At 36.3% G+C, this 6,225-nt stretch overlaps 1 non-coding gene across 1 annotated transcript; it reads right to left on the bottom strand.

Moving 5' to 3' along the window:
• Positions 1–5,907: 5,907 nt before the first annotated feature.
• LOC124521438 (U6 spliceosomal RNA) lies at positions 5,908–6,017 on the bottom strand. Its single transcript, XR_006964524.1, has one exon. It is a non-coding gene; the product is annotated as a U6 spliceosomal RNA (small nuclear RNA).
• Positions 6,018–6,225: the final 208 nt, after the last annotated feature.

Genomic DNA, 6,225 nt, shown 5'->3' with positions numbered 1-6,225 from the left:
ATTTTTATCTGAAGTAGAGTTGACATGTAACATTAGTTTCAGGTGTACAGCATGGCGATTTAACAGTTGTACACATTGCAAAATGTTTACCCTGGTGAGTGACATTATTGTCTGTCTCCATACTAAATTATTACAGTATTATTAACTATTTTCCTTATGTTGTGCTTTTCATCCCCATGACTTACTTATTTTTATACCTGAAAGTTTTTGCCTCTGAATCTTCTTCACCAATTTTACCTATTTCCCTGTCCTGTAACTCTTAGTTCATTCTCTGTATTTATGAGTCTCTTTCTTTTTATTTATGTACTCATTTTGTTTTTTAAAATTTCATATATAAGTACCATCACATGGCATTTGTCTTTCTCTGCCTGACTTATTTTACTCAGCATGATACACGCTAGGTCCAACTATGTTATTATAAATGGCAAGATCTCATTCTTTTTTATGGCTTAGTAATATTTCATTGTGTGTATACACACACACACACACACACACACACACTACATCTTCTTTATCCATTCATTTATTGATGGGCACTTAGATTGCTTCCATATTTTAGCTATTGTAAATAATGCTACAACAAAGATAAGAGTATAAATTAATGTTTTATACCAAAGGAAATTTTCTTGATATGGTAACATAAGGGAGAAAAATCTTCCAAGCAAACCAACCCATTGCATATGTGTTTATAGAAATACTGAACTGAAGGACAGTGCATTAGCAGTCCTTATCTCCAGTGCTATTTTTACCTGTTCATTGATTTATTTTATTTTATTTACACATCTCAATAAGAGCACTTTTTTTAATAATTAGGAAAGAGCTATCATAAATGAACAAGCATAACAAAAAATTGTATTTTTAAATAGCTTTAAAATTTACCTCTAGTGAGTGAGTATATTTATATGGTATATTTATATGGTCCTATTTAATTTTTAAAAATATTTTTTGGGCACCTGGGTGGCTCAGTCGGTTAAGCATCTGACTTTGGCTCAGGTCGCGATCTCCTGTTTCGTGAGTTCAAGTCCTGTGTCGGGCTCGCTGCTGTCAGCACAGAGCTTGCTTCCAATCCTCTGTCCTCCTCTCTCTCACCCTCCCCCTTCTCTCCAAAATGAATAAATGTAAAAAATATATATTTTTAAATCTCTTTCTCCAAAAAAATTCTAAACTTCTTGAGGTTGAGCCTATGTTGTTTACTTCATTTTTATCTTGTGTGGTTCTTTCGGAATGCATATGGCTCAGTTAGCTCTGTGAAGTTTTGGTGAGATACATATGCCCAGCCCTATTTCTAGAGATCCTCATTTCATATGCCTGTTGTGTCACTAGTGATTCTGATGTACACAAAATCTGAGTCAGGAGTTTGCTTTTTAAATTTAATTGATAGTGAAAGATATGTTATTACTTACTACCTCGTTAATGGCAAGTATTTATTAGAACTTAATTTGAGTTGGTTCAGATAGGTTCATTTGGACATTGGTTTACAATGTAGTAATACCTTGGTATAGAGATTAATTTGAAAAACAGTTGTCTCAGTTCCTTTTGGATACTGGCAGGGTACAAATAGACACACAATAAAAATAATTTTTCTCTACCTGTAGATTCCATGTGAAGAATCACTATGTAAACACTAGTTGGGAGATAAAAGAACCAATAAATTAAATCAAGTCAGGTCACATGTCATTTGTTTCAGAACATATGCGTTATTTTCATTTTCTGTTGTGGAGCCAGGCCACATATTTCTGGGTTTTTACTTTTCATCCACTTCTTCCAACATCACTAAGAAAATAATTTTCAACCTATTCTCTGACACTTCATAAAATAGAGCAACAACAAGGATCAACACAATGGCACAAACACTGAGTAATTCGGTTATATAATTAACTGTTTGAAACCATACTCCCCAAACAACACACACTCACTGGTAAGAAATATTTTTCACTTTTGATTATTATTCTAACTGATTTGTGTTAGTAACAGTTGTCCACTTATGGTTTCTGAACAGTCAAGCCCCTCTTCCAAGTCAAGCTTGAAAGACATTGCTCTTTTGACACAGTTTTTTTTTAATTTTTATTTATTTTTTAATGTTTTTATTTATTTTTGAGAGAGAGAGAGACAGAGACGGAGTACTAGTGAGAGATGGGCAGAGAGAGGGAGACACAGAATCCCAAGCAGTTTCCAGGCTCCCAGCAGACCGCACAGAGCCCGAAGCAGGGCGAACTCACAAACCATGAGGTCATGACCTGAGCCCAAGTAGGATGCTCAACGGACTGAGCCAGCCAGGTGCCCCTTAACACAATTTTAAGTGGCTTAAGAAGTGATCTCCCTGGGCCCACTTTGATCCCATGGGAATATATTCTTGCTAATTTTGGTGCTCTCCACCTTTAACTATGGAGATGAGCAAACTATTTTTAGTTAATGTAAGGAAATAAACCCAGAATGCTTGCATTGTAAACAGTGATTAAAAATTTAAAATCTTATTGCTAGTGCTACCTTAAATGCATTGCATTTGAACTATTGATTTATTAGTTTTTAGGAGTGAGTGCTGTTGAAGTAACCAAACAAGAGGCCCTGAATACCAAGGTAGCGCCGAGGCCTCTGTGGCAGCCTACCCGAGTCAACCAAAACCTCAGCTGGAATCAATGCTCTTCCTTATGAGAATATCAAATTTAAGAACAACCAATCACAGACAAGTAGACTTTCCCACAGGATGGCAGCTGCTGAAGCCATAGCCAGTCGGTTTCCTTGCTCTGCTTCTGCATCTTTTCTATAAAAACCTGTCCCCCAGCTCCTGTCTGGGAGTGTCCCTAACCACTTTTGGTTTGGTGCCGCCTAGTTGTGATGTGTGCATCATCAAATAAACACTGGAAAATTTTAAGGTACCTCAGTTTACCTTTTCACAGACCTTCATATTAGAAATTTCTAGGCATGACTTTTGATGCTGAGTTGCTACTTACAAACCCATTGATCAACAAATTCAAAAATATTTGGGAAATGTTTCTTTACATATTTCCTGAGATCTTTCGTAAATTTCCCCAGCGTTTAGAATGCTACTGTTTTCAAATGCTTCCTGGAGTCTATTTAAAAAGCCTCCTGATTTAGTTTAAAGCCTGCTAACCTCAACTTTTTTATGTTCCTGTGCAGTAGGAGTGTATCTAGTCACCACTTTTATCAGAAGGACATTTTAGAATTTAAATATCATAGAAAATATGGAATGTTCCTGGAGAAGGTTGATCTCAATAAACAGAACAGGAATAAACTTGCCCGGTAAATAGTCTTTAGGAACAGAATTACTTTGCACTAACCCATTTGGTAGGTAATTTAGAACCTCTGGGTGAGAAGGAAAAAATGTGAGGCCTTATCAAGTTAACTGTGTGGCAGTAAGCACAAAGTTCATATCAAAGGTGAGATCTGGGCAAGCTTATTTAATTAACTGTCTTCGGTAAAATTTAGAGCAAAGACCATGGTTCCTTCAGCAGAGAAACCTATTTCCATGTGAGTTAATAACAGTTTTAATAATAATAACAACTTTTTGTAACAATAATTACTTTTCAGGCATCCCAAATTGAGCAAGATGCTCCAACATCTTGAAGGCACATCAGTTAGCTTTGAGTAGATTATATTAATTTTGAATACAAATATCTGCTTCTGACTGTTGTGTATGTGAAACATATGCGGGTGGTCCACACGTTGCACAGCAGTGCTGAACCACAAAAAATGATTATGCAGGCTCACCTGGGCGGCTCAGTGGGTTCAGCATCTGACTCTTGATTTTGGCTCAGGTCATGGTCTCACAGTTTGTGGGATCGAACCTCAGGTTGGGGTTCAATCCTACTGCACAGAGAGGAGCCTACTTGGGAGTCTCTCACTTCTTGTCTCTGTCCCTCCCCCATTCTTTCTCTTTCTCTCAAAATAAATAAATAAACATTAAAAAAAATGACTGTACAAGCTGGAAATGGGAAAGTGATTCTAAAACAATGGAGAAAATTACGATTGTTTCATGATCTTTAAAATTTTTTGGTGCAAAGGAATTAAAAACTCTCTTATTTAAGGTTATAAATCTATAGAGAAATAAATAAAATATTAAAACTAGTGTTTATTTAGTATACTGTTATGTAAAAATTAGAAACAGAAAGGTTTCTTTTTGTAAAAACCTTATCAAGAACAGTCTGAACAGCACTTGCCTTCTTTTTGTTGTATAAGTTAGATTCTTTTTTAATGGCTTGACAATTATTAGATTCTTTTCTAAGTTTGGATCAGCTTTCAACACAATATTGTTTGAGTTTTCTATGTTGTGAAACATCTTTGAGAGTTTCTTTAGTGTGAAGTATATTTATTATTATTGTTGTTGTTTTAGAGAGAGAGCACATGAGCAGGGGAGGGGACAGAGGGAGAGAGGAAGAATCTTAAGCAGGCTCCATACTCAGCATGGAGCCTGGTGCAGGACTCCATCCCATGACCCTGGGATCATGACTTGAGCAGAAATCAAGAGTCAGACGCTTTGCTGAGTTCCTCTGGTTTGATATGCATAGTTATGTATGTTAGCGGCACTGTCAACATTTCCACGGTCAGCTCTTTCATCTAAAACTTCATTTACACAGAATTCAAATCTAGCAAAGTTATTTTCACAGCGAGGTAGAAGTTTGTACCATTTTGCACGCATTTTACTTCCTGCCATGATGCTTGAGTACTCTCAGCTGCCCTGCTGTAGGTCATGTATCTTCCCGAACTCAGCTAAAGAAATGACACGATCTCCAATTGTAGCTTCAGTAGTCTGTCCAAAAGTCCATCTAAGATTAAAAAAAAAAAAAAGAAAAAAAAAACCTTTAAAAGTCGAAATACCTCCTTGGACCAGAAGCTGGGTTAATCAAGTCGTGTATAAAGGCAATTTTCCCATTTTCATGCAAGTAGCCTAGAAAATTAGAGTGAACTGCAGTGTTGTCCACCAGTATTGGTATTAGCGCTTTAAATGTTACAGGGTATTTTGTCTTTTGCATCTCTCTACCCCTGGAAGATAAGGAGGTGACACAAGTACATGTTTTGTTGTCTGTGCCTGAGTAGCAGGTATACAGGGACCAATCAGCACCAGACGTTGAAAGAAATGACATGATTTGTCACTGGCCGTGTTTTGCATTTGTTATTTATGTCCTGACTTGTGCATTGAAGAGATAGCAGCGGACTGTTTTTTATGCAGTCACTCTCAGTGAATATAGGCTGGTAGCTGAAATTTGAACAGTGTTTTCTGGGAACTGGTGTTATTTAATTAAACCAGAATAACTGAAATACTGTGCAAAATGAGGCCTACTTTTACTAAGCTTTAACAAATGTATCTGAGGATTCTGTGCTGAAATTTTTTCTTCATAAAAATGCGTTCAGCTGTTCGTTTTTTCTCAATTGATGACAGTAAGCTTTAAAATGTAGGAAATAATTTTAATTTGGTAAATCTTAAAGCATATATTATTTTAACTTCCTTGCACTAGTAAGAAGAATAGTAGATAGAATCTGCCTTCCTTCTTTATGTGCAGCTCAGGAAGGAAGACTTATTTCCATTTCCCCCTGTGTATGGTCAGCCAAACAGTCACTAAAGATCGCATCTATAGTGTACTGGTATATATAGCAGAGGACCGCATGTTGGACAAAACACAGACTTTCACTATGCGAACCTGCCCAGAGTGGACTCTTAAAGAAGAAAATATGCCCATAATTACATGCACAGCATCCTTGAGAAATTGGGGAAATTTGGGAATGTAGGTAACAGGCCTAGGGAAAAATCCTTCATCTGGCAAATCAACAAAAAGGAAAGTTTCCCTCAGGTTCTAGTAACTTAAAACATTTTTTTAAAACAGGTTTGCTGAGATATAATTTGCACAACATAAAATTTCCCCATTGTAAGTATACAGTTCAATGAGTTTTAAAAACTAGGAACACTTGATGAATTTGCATGTCATTCTTGTGCAAAGCCATGCTAATCTTCACTGAGTTGTTCCAATTTTTGTTCCAAGGTATTCTGCCAAGTCAAGAACTCTCAGAATTTTAATTTTTGGCAGAAAATTGCCATCTAATGTTCTTCAGAACACAGGGGACGGAAATGTTAGTATTTATTTTATGATGGACTCTGCATGTATCTTTAATATTTGTTTGGGAAGCATTTAAGAAAATATATCGATAGATAATGAGATCCGACTAAAGTGTACTGAATCTTCAAATTAGTTTTAGTATGTAGTTATAATC

The sequence above is a fragment of the Lynx rufus genome, unplaced genomic scaffold, assembly GCF_022079265.1.
Source record: "Lynx rufus isolate CCGP_SWC_20201006 ecotype Redwood Valley unplaced genomic scaffold, mLynRuf1.p SCAF_3, whole genome shotgun sequence".
In the NCBI taxonomy this organism is placed as follows: Eukaryota; Metazoa; Chordata; class Mammalia; order Carnivora; family Felidae; genus Lynx; species Lynx rufus.
This window is presented reverse-complemented; position numbering and strand designations above follow the sequence as displayed.